Consider the following 6,000-nt stretch of genomic DNA (forward strand, 5'->3'; position numbering starts at 1 on the left):
TTACTACATCTCTGCTACTGATTGGAATTATAGACTGTGACTCACCTGTACATATATTTTACCTGCTTTAACCTCTCACTAAGGGCTTGTCTACATTATCTGCTAGTCTAAATGTGATAAATCGACTGCTGAGCGCTCTCCTGTGAACTCCGGTACTCCACCAGGGTGAGAGGCACAGGCAGAGTTGATGGAAGACCATCAGCCGTTGACTTACTGCAGTAAAGAGACCGTGGTAAGTAGATCTAAGAACGTCGATTTCAGCTACGGTATTCACATAGCTGAAGTTTGTAACTTAGATTGATTCCCCCTCCCCCCAAGTGTAGACCAGGACTTACTCTCATATCCTTTTCTTAACTAATAAATATATTGTTAGTTTACTATAGAATTGGCTGCTAGTGTTGTCTTGGAATTGATCTGGGGTAAGTGAGGGGGTCTCTTGGGATTGACAGCAACCTAAATGTGATGTGATCTTTGGTGTAAGTAACTAAATCCAGTGTGTCTGGGTGGCAAGAAAAACTGGAGCAGCTAAGGGAACTGTCTCTCCGCGGTAAGACTGATATAATGATGCAGGAGCTCACATTTGATACTGGCTTGGTGAAATCTAATTATAGACCACACCACCAGCTTGGGGTGTCTGCCCCATTTTCTGACAGTCTGCCTTAAGATAGGCACTCAGGGTTTTGAGCCGCTTCAGAGAGCATGACAAGAGAAGTGCAATTATCCCAGTTTTCCTGAAAGGGAACTGAGGCACAGTGCAGCAGGTGCGTGAGTATGAGACCCAGGTTCAGAAACTGTAAATGCAGGGTGAGTTCTTTGTGTGGGTGCCCAAACATGGGTTTACAAACATTGAGCCTGTAGGTTCAAGTCCCACAGATCTTGGCTTACATTGCAGCATGGACCTGCCCAAGGTCACACAGGAAGCTTGTGGCAGAGTAGGGATTTAAACCCAGGGCTCCACAGCGCTTGGCTAGTGACCTAGACCCCTCTTCATCCCTCCCATCTTGTATTCATATGCTAAACTCTTCAGGACAGAGACCAGCTGTGTGTTATAATTTTGTACAATGTCTAGCTAGTGGGACCAGGACTTCAAGGTGTTGCCATAATACATCTATATTTTAGTCGTCCATTGCTAATGATGATGACGATACTGTCGCAGTTCTCATATATGGCTACACATATGACTGCACAGTCCAAATCAACAAGGACAAGTGCAGAGTCCTGCACTTAGGATGGAAGAATCTCATTCACTGTTACAGACTAGGGACCAAATGTCTACGAAGTAGTTCTGCAGAAAAGGACCTAGGGGTTACAGAGGACAAGAAGCTGGATATGAATCAACAGTGTGTCCTTGTTTCCAAGAAGGCTAATGGCATTTTGGGCTGTATAAGTAGGGGCATTACCAGCAGATCAAGGGACGTGATCATTCCCCTCTATTCGACATTGGTGAGGCCTCATCTGGAGTACTGTGTCCAGTTTTGGGCCCCACACTACAAGAAGGATGTGGAAAAATTGGAAAGAATCTAGCGAAGGGCAACAAAAATGATTAGGGGGCTGGAACACATGACTTATGAGGAGGCTGAGAGAACTGGGATTGTTTAGTCTGTACAAGAGAAGAATGAGCAGGGATTTGATAGCTGCTTTCAACTACCTGAAAGGGGGTTCCAAAGAGGATGGATCTAGACTATTCTCAGTGGTACCTGATTGACAGAACAAGGAGTAATGGTCTCAAGTTGCAGTGGGGGAGATTTAGGTTGGATATTAGGAAAAACTTTTCACTAGGAAAGTGGTGAAGCACTGGAATGGGTTACCTAGGAAGGGTGGTGGAATCTCCTTCCTTATAGGTTTTTAAGATCAGGCTTGACAAAGCCCTGGCTGGGATGATTTAGTTGGGAATTGGTCCTGCTTTGAGCAGGGGGTTGGACTAGATGATCTCCTGAGGTCCCTTCCAACCCTGACATTCTATGATTCTATGAAATCCTGATGCACAGAGTCGGCTGCACTGAGGGCATGGGAAGACTGTATCTATGATGTTTGATGATGCAGCTCTGTGGTGCCTTTCACATGCAGCCTGGAGAGAATTTTGTTGATTCCACTCAAACTTGTCACATGCTGATCTTGTCAGAGTCCGCCAGTGTGTCCTCTTCTGAGCCATTTGCTCAAGTTCTTTGGAATTGATGCCAGCCCACTGGAAGCTGCTCTTCAGATTATCTTTGAAGTGTTTATACGGATAACTTGTCTTTCGTTTGCCCTAACTCAGCTCCCCCTACAAAATCTGGGCTTTATAGGGGACTGGGGAGGGGTAGCACCTGTGTTGGAGGAACACGTCATGCTTCTTTGGGAGTAATTCATCCGTTTTGGTCCCCACCTACATCCAGCTCTCACCTGTGGCTCCAAGTACTTGTTTGCATGTGACAGCGCCCACACCTCGGGAAACCCCTTCGAGAAGCAGGCCAAACCAGGTGTGGGTAGCCGATGGGTCTTTTACTCTAGGTGAGAAAGGGAAACTGCCTTTCTCTAGCATGCAAAGACTGTTCCAGTGGACTGGGCAGAGGAAATCAATTTGTGATTCAAGCCATGAAGGCAGTTCAGCTGCATGCTGTGGGGCATAGAGAACATGACAAGGCACAGAAGATGTCCGGGTCACTTACGGCAGCTAAGGAAGTCCCCCAGCCATAATGATTATTTGTGCCGCTGAAATCTGCCTTCCACAGCTGAGAGAGTGGGACTTTTTCACTTAAAAGTTTCACGCCCAGGTTTTTCTCTCAACTCTCATCCCATTAACATCTGCCGTAATACAGATCAATAATAATAATATAGAGGCAGGCAGCTACCTATGTCTGGGAGCATCTGCACATTTGTGGACAGCCTGTGACATCTGCAAGGAGCTATTCTTTCCTCTTAATAAGAAAACATGTTCTGCCATACAGTGAATGATATTGCATGGCTCCTCTCTGGAACTTGGGCCATTTCTGTTAACTATTCAAAAAGCCTGTGCATTTATTGAAATCTATCTTTCCCATTTTGACACATTTTATAGAGAAGTTTAGAAATGATCATCTTCAGGCTGTTCTTTTTTAATATTTATAACCACCACTCTTCTCCCTCAAATCTCTTCAGCATCTTTTAAATAATAGTAAGACCGTGGATAGCAGCTGAACGTTAACTGGAAGTTTAAAAGATAGGATTTACAGATGGGATGGGGGAAATATCCTGCTTAAGATCTTTGATCCTCTCATGCTGAAATGCTTATATGCTGGGCTATTTCCCTGCAGGTCCTATCTTCATGATTACTTTTCTCACAGATAGGCAAGGAAGGAAGGAAGGAAAGACTGGTGGAAGATACCAGCCCAGAGTAAGAGATACTGCTCTCAATAATTCTGCAGGAATAGCAGCTGCCTTCTTTAAAGTTTGAGAGTAACTGCCAGGCAGGGATGGTAGACTGTTTCAGATGGCACGAATATTGCAAAGAATGTTTCAAGGCAGCTACAGGTTTTTTTCCTGCAAAGGCAAAAAAAAAGGACCGAAAGAGTCTTAATAGTTTAATTAGATTTATTTTCCCAACTAAGAATAATGAACCAGAATCCAAGTAAGATGTAAGGAAACTGGCAAGCACCTTTAACAACCTCATCAGCAGCAAGCAACTGCTTCACAAGACTGCAGCTTTCAAACACAGTCAGTGGAACAAGAATTTGTTCTAATGGAGTTGTTTGCGAAAGGGAAGTTTCTCAAGAGGAAGAAGACTTTGAAATTAACTTGAGGAAGCTGTAAAACTATAGGAAGAAAGCCAGGATTTAAAAAAAATGCTAGAGCAGGAGGCAAAGGAAAAGGTTTAATTTTGGGAATTCTCCCTCTTCAAGTGAAAGTTACCCCTGTCCAGAGAGCCAGCACACAGAAATTCTACTCGTATCAGAGGGGTAGCCGTGTTAGTCTGTGTTAGTCTGTATCCGCAAAAACAACAAGGAGTCTGGTGGCACCTTAAAGATTAACAGATTTATTTGGGCATAAGTGTTCATGCACTCCATGCATCTGAAGTGGGTTTTTTACCCATGAAAGCTTATGCCCAAATCAATCTATTAGTCTTTAAGGTGCTACCGGACTCCTCACTGTTTTTCTTAGTGCCTCGTAAATTACATCAGTAGTATTCCACTACCCAGTGGGAATAGGGGAATAGGTGACATGCAGGAAATGAATGTTGCAGTTTTGACTGTTACACAAACTCTATTTTTATTCCATTTGTTTTGCTTTAGCTTTTCATGTCCCAGCGTGGATTAATTTCCCTCCGTCTCACAATCTGCCTCCATCAGTGAGCCCCAGTATGCGCTTTCATTTTATAATGCGAATCTTTATGGGTTAAATTTTCAAAAGCGCCTAGATGACTTGGGAGCCCAAATCCCATTGATTTTCATTTTTACCCCAAATGTCCACCCTCCTTTTTTTAAAATTAAACTGCTTTAGTAGAAATTGGAAATCATTTGGCTGCTGTCATTAGGGTCAATGTGAAAAAAAAACTGTTTTTCCCACGTGATTTGTTCTGTGATCTCACGGGGCTTTTGGAAGAATATGAAAGGTGACTTAATAATAATATGCATTACGCTTCTATAACAATTCCCATCAAAGGACCTCAAAGTGCTTTGTGAGCATTAACGAATTAGGTCTGATTAGTTTTCCACTTGTGAAGATGGGAAAGTGAAGCACAGAGAATTTAAATGGCTTCTCCAGGGTCATAATGGAAATGGTGTAGCGGAGCATTAATAGAACACTTACCTTCTGACTCCCATTCCAGTACTTAAACTCCTGACCCCGGGTTCCTCTACTGATGCATGTGTCTCTAGTCATAGCACAGCCAGGACAAACAATTAAAGGCTATGAGCCTACAAACAGGTGGGTGCTTATCTTTATACACTATACTTCCATTGACTTGAACTACTCATCATGAGGAAAGTTACACAAATGCATAAGTGCTCACTGGATCTGGGCCATATTAGTGAAGGATTCAGCAATTTGGTTCTGATAAGCTGCCAAACATTCAGGTTCATAATTTGAACTATAATTGAAGCTAAATGTCTCAGGAATAATTGAGATGGAAATCCTACAAGACAAAGGTGCTTCCATTTCCAATGCCCGTTCTGACCCAGAAACGTCAAGTTAGGGAAGGCGAAAACAATGGGAAAAAATGTTAGTGAACTTTGCAAACCTTGACAATAGTTCAGTTTGGGATAGGGAGGAATGAAGGGAAAATACTTTATCCAAAGCCCTTTGCACATTGGAGAAATATATCGGTCCAGTTCTGAAATGAGGATGAAATTTGCATTCAACACAGCTGGTGTGCTTAAAACCACTGAAATGTGTTTCTTACTTTTGACTGGTGTTATCTTTCACAGTGAGTCACTCTAGAATGATTGTTAAGGAACTTAAGAAAGGAGGCTAGGGAAAAAGTCTGCATGACTCAAAAGCTGGTGAACGCTGAAAATTCAACACCTGATCCTTGCACCCATTGTAATCAATGGCAAAACTCCCATTGATTTAGTAGCTCATGCCAATCAGTTCCTGCAGATGTGCAAAGCACAGCCCTCCTCATTAGATCCACAGGGAATATTCGGAATTTTGTAAATCTTTTAGAACTTCCTGTAACATTTCTAGATTAAAATGGAGTGATTACTGCAAAATATTTCCCACAAATAAACATGACTATAAGCATTACAGCTATTGAGCTTCTAGCCCGTTGTGCTAGGCACTGCACAAGTGCAAGACAAACAAAGGGTTGCAGGTTTGAGGCTAGAAAAATTCAACCTGGAACCAAGGCATACATTTTTAATGATGAGAGTAATTAACCGTGGAACAATTTACTAAGGGTCGTGATGGATTCTCCATCATTGACAAGTTGTAATTCAAGACTGGATGTTTTTCTAAAAGATCTGCTCTAAAAAGCGGAAGTTCTATGGCCTGTGTTATAGGTGAGGTGAGACTAGATGGTCCCTCCTGGCCTTGGGTCTACAAATC

This window comes from Gopherus evgoodei, chromosome 2 (assembly GCF_007399415.2).
Source record: "Gopherus evgoodei ecotype Sinaloan lineage chromosome 2, rGopEvg1_v1.p, whole genome shotgun sequence".
NCBI classification, from domain to species: Eukaryota; Metazoa; Chordata; order Testudines; family Testudinidae; genus Gopherus; species Gopherus evgoodei.